Source organism: Pelodiscus sinensis, chromosome 1 (assembly GCF_049634645.1).
Source record: "Pelodiscus sinensis isolate JC-2024 chromosome 1, ASM4963464v1, whole genome shotgun sequence".
Lineage (NCBI taxonomy): Eukaryota > Metazoa > Chordata > Testudines > Trionychidae > Pelodiscus > Pelodiscus sinensis.
In genome coordinates, this window is record NC_134711.1 from 90,871,122 (window position 1) to 90,889,032 (window position 17,911).

The 17,911-nt window shown below is 44.7% G+C and overlaps 2 long non-coding RNA genes across 2 annotated transcripts in view; one reads left to right on the forward strand and one right to left on the reverse strand.

The window, feature by feature from the left end:
• The window catches only part of LOC112545974 (uncharacterized), a 60,675-nt gene that overhangs the window by 39,333 nt on the left and 3,431 nt on the right, over nt 1-17,911 (forward strand). The window lies entirely within an intron of this gene.
• LOC112545975 (uncharacterized) overlaps nt 7,316-17,911 on the reverse strand; it is a 63,732-nt gene continuing 53,136 nt past the window's right edge. Inside the window, exon 3 of the long non-coding RNA XR_003089563.2 lies at nt 7,316-8,068. This is a non-coding gene — a long non-coding RNA (uncharacterized LOC112545975). The remainder of the gene's footprint in view (nt 8,069-17,911) is intronic.

Genomic DNA, 17,911 nt, shown 5'->3' on the forward strand with positions numbered 1-17,911 from the left:
GAAGTTATGATTTAACACATTATGAAAAATAGGAAAGCGATCACGATTTCTTATAGCAGATATTTTGTCTCACTCTTGCTGTTTCTGTGGCAAAAGGATATCTGCTCTGCTCAGTGATTAGAAACCAGCCATGAAACTTTTTAAGCAACAGGAAGTTACACTTTTGGATGACAGTTCATTCATGCAATCAGTTCCTAAAGGCACAGTCATAATAAATGGTACCTAAAACTCTACAGAGACATCATGTTGTAAAGCCTCCCCCAGAAGGTCAGATTCTTTACCCATCTTGCAAGTTAGATTTGCAGGAAGAGATCAGACAGATCTGTGAAAAAATGGAGCTTTGTAATACTGCACATTTCTTTAAGGTTCTCCACTCCAAACTTCTTTACATGCTGTGGATACAGGACTCAGTATTGTCAACTCCAAGCTAACATGAGTCTGACCCCCGTCAAAAAAACATGAGATTGGCTTAAAACCCATGAGACTTCAGAGTTTTGAGCAGTGAAGGTACCCTCCTGTCATATTTTTAACCTTTCCTCCACAATCAGGAATGCTAGAAACTTACTCTTTTTAAATGAACTGTGATATTTTTACACAATCAGAGGATTCCAAGAGCTAGGGATTTAAGAAAGATACCCAGTAGTCCAAGCCTCACAATAAAACTGCAAGCTGTTCGTTCACTAACGAAATACACCCAGCTGTGGTGTGGAAGGCAGCAGCTGTTTCTCCCTGCATGCAGGACACTTTAAAGAAATGAAAAATACAATATGCTACCAACACTCTAGAGGGGATTTTAGGCACACACATATAATTGCCAACGTTGGAACTTGACCAGCATCCAAGTCAAATACCTCTATTCTGGTGAAAGTTGACAGAGGCTCTTTCATAAGCACTGACTGGTCAGGACCTCCATTTTACACCTCATCTGAAAGATAGCATGACCTCCAGCAACACAGTGCCCCAGTACAGCATGCTTGGAACATTAGTTCAATACTGACTCAGAGAAAATTGTCAGCAACCAAAGCACACACACCACTTTCTTTCTTCTGCTCCCTAGATGATTGATTCTCCACTGCCCTGCACCTTTTGTAGTCACACATGAACAAAGTGCATGTAAAACTCTGATCTATTAGCATTTTACAGTGACTCGGCCCATGTGTAAATGACTACACATAGCACAAGGCAGTGGCGAACAAGTCCATAGGCTCTCCTGTAAGTCTCCCACCCTAATACTGACCTGACCCAATGCTGCTTATCTTGTGAATTTGCCCAGGATTTTTTCCAAGCTAAATTTTTTCTAAATACAGCCTATATAAATAATAACATGCATATAGCAACAATAGCTAGCAACTTTACAGAAACAAGACACAATTTCCTTGCCCTGGGAATCTTAAAATCTAAGATCTGGGGGCAGGTACTCAGCACAATAGATAAAAATGGATGCTTTTTTTTTAAATAGACTTTTTAACATTTAAAATAAATATAGATTTATGAACTAATTGAAAATTGAAAATTTAGCCCTTAAAATAAATTTATTACAATCGTTTAAATTAAATATAAAAATAATATTAAGCAGTACTTATTTATTGCTGCTTTTAAAGAAAGTCAAACTAGAGAACTGGCACAAGTTACTGGCTAAATACCTTGAACCAGAACCAAAGCTGACATGCTAAAACAGCTTTTGACAGCAGTTGCCTTTTCTGCAGGTTCAGAGAGAAAATTTTATTTCAGTGTATTCAGCTAATTCAGTTCAATGACTGGTTCCTTTAAAATTAAGAAATTAGTCGTGAGTTGAAAAAGCAGGAAAACTTGTTTTCTTCTAATCTCTGATTAGTGTGAGAGGATGAGATCTACTAGTGCTAAAATACTGAAGGATACGGTGACCAGAAACAATCAGTTCCATTCATTAACTACATATTATTCTTTTGTCCAGTGAAGTGAATCTGTTTTAAATGCAAACACTATTTGATAAACTATTTATAAACTTTGTTACATATTCCTCATATTTAAGTTCATTTCATTTTAAAAAAATGAAAAGTTATTTTAGTGCATTTGTTATTGAATTCAAATTTCCATCTGATTAGATTTTGGCACAAATAAAGAAATTAATCATTTAATAAATAAGAAATACATCAGTTACCATTTTCTAATATAATAAAAATGTAAAAATTAAGAATCAGAATAAACATTTGTAAAGCGATATAGTTGCATAAATAAATGTATACAGATTTAGTATATCCTCCAGGTTAGAAAAAAAGAAGCACCAAATTTAGTGTAATTTAGTGTACACTTAGTTACAATGTAAAATGTTTTACCGATACCAACCAATGAGAATCAACCTTTCTTCAGGAAAATAACTAAAAAGTACAAATGCAAAACAGAATTAAAATTGATTAATGCATTTGGCTTGCTGATTTAAATTGTGATTAAAATTAGTGATTTAAATAGCACTGATGTAAATCAAATACACCCAGGGCCTCCAGCAAGTGTAGGTGATCATAATGTCGTTGACTTCAATACAAAATATAATACACAACATATTACAAAAAAAACCATGGGAACCCTGATTAAATTAACAGACAGCAGGAGATACTTTTTCACATAATGCACAGTTAACCCATGGAACTCATGATATGGGAAGTTGTGGTGGCCAAAAGCATCACTGTGTTCAAAAAAGAACTAATAAGCTTATGGAGACTATATCCATCGATGGCATTTGCCCAGATGATCAGGGAAACAATCCTAAACCTCTCACTGCCAGAAGCCAGGAGGAGAAGACTGGATGGATCTCTCCAAAATTGCCCTTTACTGTATACTTCCCTGGAAGTTATGGTACTGACCTAGGGTTGCCAGATAGTTTCACAAAAAATACCAAGCATGGTGGGGGGAAAAAAAAAATAACCCACGGGGATCAAAGTTGTTGAGGGAAAAAAATGCACACACAAAAAAAAAAAAAAACAGATTTCCAGCGCCTTTAAATCCCCACGCTCTCCACTCCCCCACCAGACACAGCAGGGGAAGAATGTCCAAGGCAGCCTTCCATCCAAGAAAAACAGAAAATACCGGACATTTTACATGTCTGGTATTTTCTGTTTTTTTTAAACGGACAGAAGCTGCAAATACTGGACTGTCCAGACCAATACTGGACACCTGGCAACCCTATACTGACCACTGTCAGACACAGGATACTAGACTAAATGGGCCATTCATCTGACCCAACAAGGCTGTTCCTAAGTTCTTAATACAGCTACACCACTTCATAACTTCCGAGGACCTGGCTTTATATGTACTGTATAAAGTTACACATGGGCATAAAGCTACACATGGGTGTAAGGTTTTACACTGCTCTGACCTGATTGCCTGATCCTGCACTGCTGAAATCAATTGAAAAATTTTTCATTGACTGCAATGGGAGCAGGACAGCAGCCTAAATGCCATGGTACAGATGAAGGAAGGGGACCAGTGAGTATCAAAAAACAAAAGACCAGAGCAGTTAACTGCAGAACATATTTTGTTACTTCCACATTTTGCTATTGATTTTTTTTAATGGCACACTCATTCTTGCTCTTGCTGTCACATCTATAATATTGACACTTGAGCAAGAGGAGGTCTAGGGTTTATAGACCTCCTGGAAGGAGTTCTTTTAAGGAGGGACTTAAAGGACACATTATATATATATATAGCTCCTGATCCTAGACTTAGATCCATAGGCATGGACCCTAATGCCTTCACATAGCCCTCCTGAAGTCACTGAGATCCCATGCAGGTGCAAAGGACCATCAACATGCATCTCATCAGAGGATCAGGCCACAGTTTATAAAGGGCATTGGAACCCTTCTGAATGACACTGTGTTACCTGTAAACTGGTAATAATCAATCTCAAAGACTTTAGGCATTTTAGCTTATAATAAAAACTATACACTTGATTTAGAAACATTTCATTCTCTGCCTTTTTTAAGTCACATTTGGCCCAAAATTTAGGTTTTCTATAAGAAAGCATTTAAATATTGTCTGATCAATAACAGGATTTTTTCAAATTCCAATGGAAGCAGGTTTTTAAAATAAGCAGTTTCTCATGGCATTTGCAAGCCAAAAGTGAAATTGACTGAACACACAATCCTGAAACTGAGTAGTATGTTTACTTTGCCCAGCCCAAGTGGATGCAAAAAGTACAACAAACAGCTGAAAGAGAGGGAACGCAAATTCTCAAATTACTTCAAATTTTAATAATCCAATGTGTTATTTGTAAGGCGTCTGGACAAACATTTTTTAGAAATATGATTAAGCGGATATTGTTCCTAAAATTTCAATTATTCATAAACTCTGTCATTCCAAAGTCAATGCAAAATGATTAATCCTGATGACCTATTGCTGCTGCACATTGTAGGCACCAGTAGGGTGGGAATGCTAGCCTTTCAAATGAGACACACTGCTCATGTGAAGATGCATTGTATGGGCCTGATCCAAACTCCCTTAAAGTCAAACAAGAGTCTTTTCCCTCACTTCAGTTGGAGTTGGATTGGGCCCCAGGTACATTTTGTGTGTTGAATCCAGCTGGTTTCCCTGCAGTTACCTGTATCTAACAAGTTTAATTAGAATAAAAAGCATGTTTGCTCACCAACAACCCAGCATGATTCAGACATTAGTTCTGACTGTATGCAAAATTGCCGTAGGAATGTTTGATCAGATACTAGTCTTAAAGCAACAGGCTCCTTTTCAGCATGTAGTCTAATGACAAGGAGTGCTGTTCATATACCACTTTGAGCCATGGGGAACACTGATATTCTCTTTGGAGGTTTATGGTTCCAAACTTTTATGATTAACAATTTAATACACTTTTTAAAAAGTGAATTAGAGAGAGTTTACACTTCCATAATATTACATTGACGTGGTATCTAAATTGTACCCAGAAATTATTTAAAATGTTGGGTGCATATATACACAGGTTTCAGAGGGGTAGCCATGTTAGTCTGTTTCACCAAAAACAACGAGGAGTCCTATGGCTCCTTAAAGACTACCAAATTATGACAACATGGGTTCAAGCCCATGAAAGCTTATGCCCAAACAAACTGGTTAATCTTTAAGGTGCCACAGGACTCCTTGATATAAATACACAGGTTACATCACCCACTGCTGAACTGCAGCAATGAAATGTGACTGTTGTTTAATAGTTGGTATGCTGCAAAATTGCAGCACTATTCAGGAGAGGAAGAATATTTTGCAGGGGAAATTTTTAAATAGGTGGAATGTGATTGCCCATATTATAATCTGGGTGGGCAAGGCCTTCATTCTTGCAAAAAGCCTCTGATGATTTAATGGCCAGGACCTTGGGTTTAAATTTCATGTGACAGTAATCCCATAACCCAGCTTCCTTCCTTAACTATGGTACAATATTGGACTAGCAAAAAAAGAGAGAAGAACATTCCCTATTTACTCAGCATCCTTAATTTTTGTAGTACCTGGGGTTTCCTTAAGTTCTGCCATCCAGACAGTGATCAGACCTCTACCTGCCTGGCCTGAGAGAGCTGATGAAATAACAGGTGGTATAGTTGCACTCTTAACCTCAGGTTGGGAAGCAGCAGTCAAGCATGGGAGCACTGAAGAAGCCATAAACCAATTTCCATACAAACCTATATTAGCTAAAGAATGGAGTACAAAAAATAAGTGGAGAAAGTGGATATTTTTAAAATAATGCTTGCAAACTCTTTCCTAACATTAGAAAATTCATTTAACTGAAAAGTTGCATTGAAATCTCTCTATATACATAAAACGAGAGAGACAAGCCTGCTGTAGTCTCAGCTCAACCCACCCCCAGACATGGCTACCGAGATGGAGGTGAAAGAGGGTAGAACTGGGGCTGGCACAGCCTTGACCTGGCCCAGCCCGGCCTGATGGGGAGGCGCAGGCCAAGGTTGCCATGCCTCTGCCTGGCCCTCCCCAGTGGCCGGGGGGAGAGCTGGGGCTGCCTACCCCCAAAAAGGGAGGGGGGATTGGCGAGCGTAGCAAGCAGGGGGCACAGCCCCCTACTATAACTTTAAAAAGAAACTAACATTGTTTCCAAACATAGCAAGAGTGCTCATTCATTGCCACACACACTTTGTATGGTAAGCAGGAGGGTAGAGAGTAATCACAGCCAATCCAAAGGTGTTTCCCTTTCACCATAATATTCAAATACAAAAGATGGACAAACTGATGCCAAAACTTAAACTTGAACATCATAACTCAAGCATCTTAAAGTCACAAACAGTCATCACAAATTCACACACAAAACTCAGATAACTTGGACCTGAATCTTTGCCTGCCAAATTCAAACAAATCAAATCTCTTCTTCACTAATTGAAACAGAAAACTTCATCTCAAACTCAAGCTTGGTCCATAATTCTTCTCCCATACTATGAATCAAACTTTTAGCCAACTATGAGGCCAGTTTAGACTGAGACAGCGAATGCCAGGAGACACATGATGAAGATTAAACATTCATATTCCAACATCAATCCCCAGTGCCTCAAGGAGCTTCCAATATAATGGGCTATCCCAACACTAAACCTCTTCCCTAAATCTTAATTGTCATTCAGACTGAAACTCAGAACCTTCCTAAGGACTTCTCAACCACCATCATAAATAATACAACTTTAAACCACAACTATTTGCCTACATTTCAAACAAAACCCAACCGCCCAATTCTTTATTAATTATTATTATTATTATTGGCAGGATCTAGAAGCTTCATTGAGGATCAGGTTACTAAAAATCTCTCATTACTGTTTTTTAAGCTTCTGCTGCATCCCTTAGCTTTCATATTTAACCTAGATGCAGATCCACCAATATCTCATAATAAGAAATGGGCATTTCCCATCCAGCCATAAATATGGGAGCCTTGGAAATCTTCAGAAGAAACTCCAATCTCACTGAGATTTCTAGCCAGAAGATTTTGAATAAAACTTCGGTCAGCTTTTTGTAGGGGAAAGGTCAATAAGTCCACAATAAGGAAGCTATTTCCTGGGGGGAGTTAATTGTTACCAGCTGTTGCTTATTGCTCTGTTACTATTGCCTCCTTAAATCAAGGTTGAGATTCAGAAGTGAAGGGTGTGGTGATAATATTTGCTGACCATATCTACATTGCAGGGATATCTGTAGGTCATGCACTAAACTCCCACAGTCCTGTCACAGGATACACCAGAGTTAAACTTGTAATGGATTCTCTGAAGTAAACTCTTCTTTGATCCTGGTCAGGAATCTAGAGAGGAGATATCCCCAGGACAGAACTCAGTGGTTAGTATATGCTCACTAGCTAGTGGGAGGAGGGTCATTCTACAACTGAGAACCAGGAAGTGCAGTTCTGTCTGTCTGTAAGAGAAGATTGAGTTCATAATATGTACAGTCCTGTTAGATGAATAAATATCCCTTTTTGAAATAAAGACGTAGTGATAAGTCAGCAGGAGATGGGATCACCCCACTGTTGTCCCTGATTCAGTAATGGGAAGGTGGGGGGGAATACATTTTGAAAAGTGTCCCCTGTCTTCTTGCCCCCCATCTCTGTCTGTGTGATTCCGGCTGACACTCACTTTCTCTGAAGTTCTCCCTTTGGTAAGCAGCTCCTTTTGATCACATTGTAACAGCCAAGACAGTGCTCAATAAATGTAAATGAGGAACAAAGCAATTTGTTTAATATGTACAAAACCTCCTCTCTTACCTGTCGGATGCCCTGCAAGGGCAGGGGGAGGGGACATGGAACGAAGAGAGAACAGGCAGAGCTAAAAGGATATGGATTACACACCATTTTGATGCACCAGTTGCGAGGGCTGGTGGTCTGTTTCAAGCAAAAAAACACCACAGGTGCCAAGTCAGGATAGGGCACATCAGGGTCTGGTGGCGAGTTGATCTCCTCCTCGTCACCCAGCTCCAGGGATGGCAGAGGCTGCTCCAATGGCGGCTGCTGCTCAGTAACTCCCAGATCCATGAGCTCCAAAGGGCAAAGGGCAGAGGTGTGAGGGGGCTGGCTGCCTGCATGCCAGGCCGAGGAGGGGTGGACGACATATTCAGCCATGCTGGCACAAAATAAGAACTCCTGGGGAGGAAAATGACAGAGGTGAAGGGAGAATTAGCAACGAAACGCACAGTGCAACTTTGTTTTTAAAGGGAATTTAGGATGGGTAACTGGCACTGGACTGACAGCCCCGCATGCCAGTGGTCTCTTTTTAGGCCACATGAATTTTAAGCAGCACTCCCCCCTCTTCGGTTAATTACAGTCGAATGGTGGGAAACAGCCTTTTATCCCCAGGATAGCTGCAGCACGAGCAACGACAGTGCTACCTTCCCATACTCTCCACCAACCTGCCTCCACCCTGGGCAAGCTGCCGCTAGCTAGTCCTCACCAGGCTTGTCAGCTTCAGATATTATAGCTTCCCCTCCCCCACACCCAACTGCATCCATCTGACCAAAACCATCTTTCCCACCTGACACGCAACTGTGCAGCCCTCGCCTTTGAGTCACTAAGCAGGCTCCACCTTATGCCTCAGGCCGAATTCAAGCACTTTCTTGGCCCCATGCCACACCGCCCACGACTACACCTCAGATCTGGTGTCCTGATGCCTTTCTCCACACCCTTCTCCTCAGTCAGTGATAGCCCTTCCAGCTCCGCCTCTCTCAGGTTCTCCATACCTTCTTCCAGGCTGCCATGTAGAATTAGAACCCCTTCTCTAAAGCCAACTCCCTCCTCACATTCAGATCCTCTTTGGACTCATCCACAAGATGTGAGGGGAGAAGAGAAAGGAGAAGCAATAAGGGCAACAAAGAAGGCAGCAGAACTAGCAAGACAGGCATGTGCATCACTGGATTAGAATGTGTTCTGCTTGAATTCACCCTCTCTCGCCTCTCCCCTTCTCCACCATCTGTCTGCATATCCTACCCACACACCCTGTTGTACTGTACTCAGAAGGTCCCCTCCGGGTCACAGGGACAGTGCTACCAGTTTCTGTGAGACCCTCCCCCCACCCAGCACATATGAACAACCATCCTAGGTCAGACGAATGGTCCAGCTAAACCAGTGTCCTGTCTTCTGACAGTGGCCAATGCCACGTGCCCCAGAGGGAACGAACAGAACAGCTAACCACCAAGTGATCCTTCCCCTGTCACCCAGAGTTTTGAGTGCTTGAAAACAAGCAATGACGCAAGAGTGATAAATAACCTAGGGGGGATAGGGATGTTCTAAATGCCCAGCACATTCTGCTCACAAATGCCCAGTGCATCTCTGCTCTCAAACGTTTGGACGCTACGGAGATGAGGCCCACATAGATGAAAAAAATTACTCTGGAAACTTGTATCAAGACAAGCCCTAATTTAATGATACAATTCATCTCCCTTAGACTCTAGGCTCTTCGGGACAGGGACTATTTAGGGCCTTTTTTTTTTTCTCTTTGCAAGTCAGTTCCTAGAGCTCAGATCCATGCTTGGGGCTAGTAGGTGTTACCATCATACAAATAATAAATGGCAATTCAATATTACAGGCTCATGGCTGTAGCACTTGGAGCATTCATATACTAGAGCAATAAAAGCATTACCAAATTCATAGTAATGATGATAAACGAAAAGGAGCATGGGAAATACTGAATATTCTATGTCACAACCACACCAGAGAGGACTGTGCAGCACTTTAAAGACTAACAAGATGGTTTATTAGGTGATAACCTTTCGTGGGCCAGACCTACTTCCTCAGATCAAATTCTTTTCCAGAATTTGATCTGAGGAAGTAGGTCTGGCCCACAAAAACTCATCACCTAATAAACCATCTTGTTAGTCTTTAAAGTGCTGCACAGTCCTCTCTTTTGTTTCAGCACGATCAGACTAACACAGCTACATCTCTATTACTTCAACCACACCAGGTGGAGATGATGGAAGGACAGAGCAATAAAGAATACCGTGTTCTTTGTTAAATGCACCCTGATGCTGATGGGCATGCTTAAAGGAGGCCTCATTTTAGCAAAATAAAGGGCCGGATTTGTATATATTATTTTATCCAGCATTGGGGGTGACTTGGGCACGCGAAGGGAATTAAACACTCCACAAATTATTTTGGTATGTGAGTTTCTTATGTTTACAGTGTTAGGAAAAGTGTGTGGTCTGAAGGGTTACACTGGGAGTATAGCACATCTTTCAGCCTGTTCTACTCAGTTGTTCTTGAATATGCATGATACACATCCTGGCTTATTCCAATAAAGTAGTATTAAACCCCCCCAACCATCGAGAAATGTCCAGTTGTCAACAGCACAGGACTTATCAGTCACCCAGATCCAAAACATGGAGTTTATCTCCTCTTAATCCTGTCTTTGCTCTAAGACTGCATGTTATCTTGGACAGACTTGCCAGTTCACTGATTTCTCTTCTTTCCTGAGCAGTTCCTTGTGCTACCAGTGCAGCTCAATCTTGACCTGCAGCACCCCCTGCTGTATCAGTCCTGGAACCCCTCTCACCCATACAGCTCTGCCCATATTCTTCAGTATTGACCTTTTGCACCCCATTATTCCAGTCCTGAGCTTTGCCTATGTGCCTCAGTGCTGTCTTACAGCACCCGGCTAGCCAAACCTTAAACCCAGCCCCTCCCTCCCACTTTGACAGTACACCCCTCAACCCCTATCCATAATACCCTCTGCTATTTCAGTCTTGGAGTCTCTTCTGAGCAGAGAATGGCAAACACAGAAGACATTCAAAGCAGACACGACATCCCCTAAGGACATAGCTAAGACCCCTCAAATTTAATACTCAATATCCACAGACACCTGAAAAAAAATTCTGTCTCTTGCCAACCCACTGGCTTTGGGATTATTTTTAAAAATCCCAATAGCCAAAGCAGCAGAATGCTCCTCCCATTCCTCCTACATGCCCCAGGACCATGCATGCACATTTTTACTTCTACCAGTTACTTAATTCGGAATGCTCTGGTAATGCCCTTAACCCACCCCCTTTCTTTCCCCTTGTTCATTCCCTCATTGCCCACTCTGACCTGGGTTCCCCCAATAGCCCAGTAACACGCTGTGCCTCGGCTCAGCTTCCATCCCATTAACGACACAGAGGAGAAACCAGCCGGGAGGAGAGACCAGCCGGGAGGAATGACTTATTACGATGCTCAGAGTGGCTGTACTGACGAGGGCACAACAATTCCAAAATGCAGTATACGATGCCTCATAATTAACAATACAACCCAACAACGGAAGAGGGAAACAATTTCATCAGCATGCCCCTTGCATTCTCCGATTAAGTGTTCAGGGTTTCTCTGCCGTCCCAGCATCACCAGACACAATCAGGGTATGATGTGAAGAAGCCTGAAGCTCTGGGAAACAGTTCTCCCTATTGCACTTAGGCAGACAAACAGCCCATGCCTCAGAATGATGGCTAACAGGGGTAAGATGTGGTCTGGCAATTCACTGCAGATTCAGCAAAAGCCAGGGGAATAGCTGCATCATGAGCGGATTATCTGCTCCAATTTGTGCAGCCTGGAATGACTCATTAGAGGTGATATGGATGCAGCAACAGATTAGCCCTTTCGGGAGCTTGGAAGCTAAATGCATTCCTTATCTGACAGCTGCCCTACTGGAGGTCCTAGGAACACCTCTCCCTTGTTCAGATAAAATCCTTTCCTTCCGCCCCAGCCACCCCTAGGGCTGTGATCACAGCACATTTCACATGTTAAGCAGGGTCAGGCTTAGCACACTTTATAGAGAGACTGACGAGAGAAACTGAAACTTCAGAGGGGTAGCTGAGTTAGTCTGTAATAGGAAAAACTTAAAAAAACAACAAATAGTCTACTCTAGTAGCCCCTTAAAGACTAACAAAACATGCAGATGGTATGATAAGTTTTCATGGGCACAGCCCACTTCTTCAGAGAAACTAAAGTGGTGCAAGTGAGACGGGAAGTTAGGCTTTTACCCTGAGCTGATTCTGATACTCTAGCATCATGCGGGAAGAAGGGCTCTATTGCTGCAAATAGCTTTTGGATGAACCCATGGTCATGGTGACCACTTTTGTTTTGGTGTGATTTGAGGTAAATTGACAGATGTCAGCAAATGTCAATTTCAGCCGATAAGAAAATTGACAAAAACCATATCGATTGGTAACAGTCGGTGGGAGTCCAGCCCCACCTCATCCCCTGCCTCCTTTGTGCCTGCAGGGATCAGCTGTCATCTGGACATGTTGAAAATAAGCCAGCTGCTGCACCCCCTGGCTTGAAATGGCTTCATCCTATCCAGGGTTTACAGTTTGGTTCAATGGCGCACTCACCCCCATTGTACAACTTGTTCCAGCCCCCCAGTGTCACCAGCCCTGCAGCAGTGCCCAGAGCCCTCTGCAGCCCTTCCGCCATGGGACTGAGGGAGACCATCCCTGTGCCGAATGGCTGCTTCCTCCAGCAAGACCTGTTCACCAGCATCCCATGGCCAGACACTTGTCCTCCTCCCTGCTGTCCTAGCCAGGGTCTCTGCTCCATCGGTCTAGAACCACTGCCTCCACCACACTTTATGCCAGAGTGGCTTGGGCCCCTCAGCCATGCAGGGAGCCCCCTGCATCTTTGGTGTCAGTGCTGCGAGCCCCCTGAAGTCCTGCTGTCAGTACTATCCTAACCCTAACTCCAACCCTATCTCCTCCCACTCAGCATTGCCAGCATCTGTGCAAATAAAAATGGTTAAAATAAAAAAAATTACACATTGATATTAACCACCTCAATTAAACCCCAATACAAGCAATATTCTGCCAAGACAAGCGGTGGTGCTTAGGCTTTCATGGCCCTTTTTGCAGCAGCCAGCGTGTCAACCCCAGTGTCCAGGACAAATTTCAGCTCAGGTTAGGTGAAGTTTTACCTTCTCAAAAGTGCCCCTGCAGCTCTCATTTTCTCTTTATGACACCACTGGCTAGTGTGGCTGGGCAGACTGATCTAATGCATTTCAGCCCAGAAGTGGTCGCATTTCAGCAATAGGAAGGCACTCTGTATGTATGTGTATACACGCAGGCATGCGCACACACACATAGAAGGGATGGTTCAAAGGCACTATTACAAAGACCAGTGAGGCATAGTAAGTTCTAGAATCCACCTCCCAGAGAATCCCAAGTTCTTCTTTCTGTAGGTGCTCCTATAATCAAGGAGATGGGCGCATTATAAGATGACAGGCAGATAGATAGGCAGGTCCCCCCCACGCCTTCATCCTAACAAATATCTAGTCTTTGCCGGGGAAAGACAGGAGAGGCCATCTGCAGTAAGCTGGTGCTGATAGTAAAAAAAAAAAAAAATCAAGTCTGATCAGGCCCGGCCAAAGGGTTTGCGGGGCCCAAGGCAGGACACTGGGAGCAGGGCCCCGGACTCAGCTGGTAGATGGTGAATACTCAGCAGCACAGAGTCCCAAAAGTGTGGGACCTAATGCATTTGCCTTGCTCGCCTTGCCCTCGGGCCAGGCCTGAGTCTGATTCCTTAAGAGGCAACCCTCTCCAGAGTAGATCTCACAAGTATAACAACATTGGACCAGCCCTTCATGACTGTTCCCTGGATAGAGAACAGATTGTCGATGGATGTGTCTTTCTGCCCATCTAAGGTCCTGATTTGTTCCCAGCTCACTGCCACTCCCACAGTCTCTTTCTAGGCACATTTTTATTTTCCAAGTATAGGCCAAACACAAAAACAGCTCCTCAGCCTATAGAGCTCCTTTGCCTCTCTTAGACCCTCCTTCAGGGCCTGTGGCTAGGGTTGCCAGGTATCCGGTTTCGAACTGGACAGTCCAGTATTTGAGGTTTCTGTTCGGGGAAACAAATTGAGAAAATATAAATGAGAAAATACAAATGTCCGGTGTTTTCTAAATAAGATGTAATGTAGATTGTGATGTAATGTCAAGTGTGTCTGGTATTTTTGTTGAAACCATCTGGCATCCCTACCTGTGGCAGGATTCCTCCTTGCTCTTTTTAGCTGAGCCCATCCCCCAGTAACCTGGAGGCTCTTTTTTCCATAGCAGGCGCCCACTGCATCCCACTCTGGCAGTCTTTCCCAGAGAACTCTCTTCTGCTAGTGCTCCTGCTTCTCCTTCCTTTCTGACAGGCTGTCTCTTTACAGCCCTAGGTTCTACTCCTGGGCAACTGTTCTAGCCCAGGGATGCTAGACCTGCTTAATTTCAAGGGGCCAGCCACCCTGTGACACCATCCATTACAAAACTGATCACTGGGGTACCCAGAAACAATGCCTGCACAGTAGAGAGCATGCTAGAGTAGAGTGCTGGGCAGCTCAGAATCTCCTAGGGCCTGGTCCTCGGCCTCCCCATTCCATAGGCCTCTTGCAGCTGGTCCCCACTCTGAGGCAGCAGGAGTTCTCTGTGCCGGTCCACATGAGGCGCTTCACAAAAGGTGCCACAGGAAAACTAGTACAAGGTGTCTCCCAGCACTACCAGGTATGAGTAACTGAGCCCACCTCTTTAATCAGAGAACCAGAAATAGGGAATGGAAGCACAGTCAGTGCCTCTCCAAAATGCTGCTGGCAACCTCCCCTCACCCTTAGCCTACACAGGTTGAAAACCAGTGTTTTCGAAAGTCCTGACACATTCCTCTGCTGTTGATGGATCGACACCAGGCAAATAGTATCTGGACGGACAGAGTGGTTCTTCGCCAAACGTCTCCTTTGCTTACCAACTGCATAGAAATGTAGGAAATGGTCCTTTAAAAAAACCTGGTCTCTCATGCACAGACAGAGCAATGCTGACAATCCATCCAAGGGAAGGAAGGACACTCATGGTCTCAAAGAGAACTGCTGACCTGCTCACTCCCTCCCTCCCCCTCCCCCCCACACACACACATCAAAGAATCATAGAATACTAGGACTAGAAGGGACCTCGAGAGGTCATCGAGTCCAGTCCCCTGCCCTCATGGCAGGACCAAATACTGTCTAGACCATCCCTGATAGACATTTATCTAACCCTGCTCTTAAATATCTCCACAGACGGAGATTCCACAACCTACCTGGGCAATTTATTCCAGTGTTTGACCACCCTGACAGTTAGGAACTTTTTCCTAATGTCCAACCTAAACCTCCCTTGCTGCAGTTTAAGCCCATTGCTTCTTGTTCTATCCCCAGAGGCCAAGATGAACACGTTTTCTCCCTCCTCCTTATGACACCCTTTTAGATATCTACACAGTTTGCACCCAAAACCTTCCTTGTAGCCACATCTCAGAACTGTTGCCTCTGTCCCCAGCATGCGTGTCCCCCATGAGCCAGCAAGTTCAACCCCACAGCTTCTCTCTCCCTGTCTCCCACACATGGACCTGCCCACACAACACAGACACACATGCGTACACAGACACACACGTGCCAGCCCAGAGAAAGCTCATTAGCTTGCCTGTCAGGAGTAGCTTCTGGCCTTTGGCTCATCCCTTTCCTATTTCAAAAGCACCTGGTTTTGCTCTGAGAAGGCTGGAGGGTGGATTTTGATTCCTCCGGGGGAAGCTGATCTCAAATGGCAAGAAAAGCTGCACGCTTAATGAGCAGAAGAAAGCACCTGGAGAAGAGGAGGAGGGATTGAAATTCAGGAGAAGCAGGGACGCAGGAGGTGTCTTCATCACGAAGGCCTGTATCATTTCACAGCCTCCAGTGAGACATACTATCCCCCAGCGCTGCACAGCATGGGGGCGGAAGGGAGATTAAGATTTCAGGATTGCTAATACTAGGTACTTGGCACACGTGTAACACCAATCCAAGATGTTAGGAGACAGCAAATGTGTGGTGCATGGCAAATACTTGTCACCCATAACCTCCCTGCCCTTTCTCTACCCCAATGAAGAGTATTTGGCGAGCCACGACTCCTCGTAGGCACTGGTCACAATGCTGAAAGGCAAGCAGAGGAGACCAGGCCATCTAACAAGAACCTGGATTCTTTTGGAAAGTCGATGGGGAACAAAGAGGGTACTGGTGGCTACAGTGGAGAAAGACTCTGTAATGCCAGGGGAGAAAGGGAATGTACTTGAGGAAGCTGAAGAGCTCTGTTTTCCCCTCTCTCTCTTTCCTCCCAGGACCTTATAACCTCTCTCATCCTCACTGACCAGAGCAAGGTCCAACAAGAAAGTGATGCTACACCCAGAGACCATCCTAGGAAACTAAAGGAGCCAGTGTGAGATTATGTGCGCAGGCTGCCATTCCTCCCCCTTCCCCCAGCTAGGGCCATGTTGCAGTGAGCGCTAGGAAGCTCTATCCCCACACTGCTCTCGCCTCAAGGCTCCACACCCACAGCTCCCACTGGCCGGAAACTGCAGCCAATGAGAGCTGTGGGGGCAGTGCCTGAAAGCGAGCAGAGCCAGCTATCTCCCCCACCAGCAAACGGGATCTGCCCCATGTAAATGCCCTGTACTTCTACCCTCTGTCCTACCTCTGAGCCCCCCCCCCCCGACATTCTAAGTCCCTCCCAGACCCTGCATTCCAACCCAGAGCCCCCTCCTGTACCCCAAACCTCATCCCCAGCCACATCCCAAAATCTACAATGCCAGTCAGAGCCTTCACCCCCTTTTACTTCCTCCTAGTCCCTTCCCACACTCTCAACTCCTAATTTTTGGCCCCACCCCAGAGTCTAGGGGGCCCTGCAAAATCTTACAGCCCTTGGACCCCCAGAAGAGTTAATCCAGCCCTGCCCAGCAGGGAGCTGCTGCAGCCAGAGGAGAAACACCTTCTCAAAGTTCTCCCCCCATAGTCTCCAGCATGGACCTGCCTAGGCGATAGGTGCCCCTCTTCAAGTCCAACTCAGCCTCACCAGAGCTGCCACAGCTGGCACAGAGGCACCTCTCACTTGGCCCAGAGCTGCTTCAGGGAGCCCTGTCTCCCAGGGGAGAATGTACCCAAAACCCCTCATCCCCATCCCAGATCCCACACCCCCAGCCACAGCCTTCACCGCTGCACCTCAACCCTCTGTTCCAGCCCTGAGCCCCCTCCCATACTCCAAACTCCTCATCTCTAGCTCCTACCTCAGAGCCTGCATTCCCAACCAGAGCCCTCATTCTCCCCAGCTCTGAGCCCCACATACATGTCAGATGCGTCTAGATTGGCATAATTTTCCAGAAATGCTTTTAACGGAAAAGTTTTCCGTTAAAAGCATTTTCGGAACAGAGCGTCTAGATTGGCACGGACGCTTTTCCACAAAAAAGCCCCAATCACCATTTTTGCGATCAGGGCTTTTTTGTGGAAAACAAATCCGAGCTGTCTACACTGGCCCTTTTGTGCAAAAGCTTTGCGCAAAAGGGACTTTTGCCTGAATGGGAGCAGAATAGTATTTCCACAAGAAGCACTGATTTCTTACAGTAGGAAGTCAGTGCTTTTGCGGAAATTCAAGTGGCCAGTGTAGACAGCTGGCAAGTTTTTCTGGAAAAGCGGCTGATTTTCCGGAAAAACTGGCCAGTCTAGACACAGCCTCTGAATTCCTGGGCCTCACCCTGCCACAGATAGTCTATGTGCAGAATCAATGTTGTTGTGTGCACCAACATGGAGGTGATGTCTGCATGTGGACATAAACAATTAGAAGGAACACTGGTCTGGGGTGCCTAGTTGGTTGATAATCCATGTCTGCCTATCTGTGAGTGTGCCTACATGTGGGCAGTCATGCTCCTGTGTCCATGTACTTCTCTTTCTCCCTGCATATATGGTATCTCACAGCTATCCTCATCTCCATTCAAGAGTCTCCTCCCTCCCACACGGCCCAGATCTCCCCACCCAATTCATTGTAAACTGCTTCACATACAAAACTCTGAGTCATAAGATTGAGATAACAGGGAAATTAATTTTTTTCCCTATTCTGTTAAACGGCTTTACGTTTTTATAGCACCTTTCATCCAGAGGGGATGCACATGCTTTGTCAACCATCTATCAGGATTGTTCACCTGCTTCAGCCATGCAGCCACCACTGGCGTG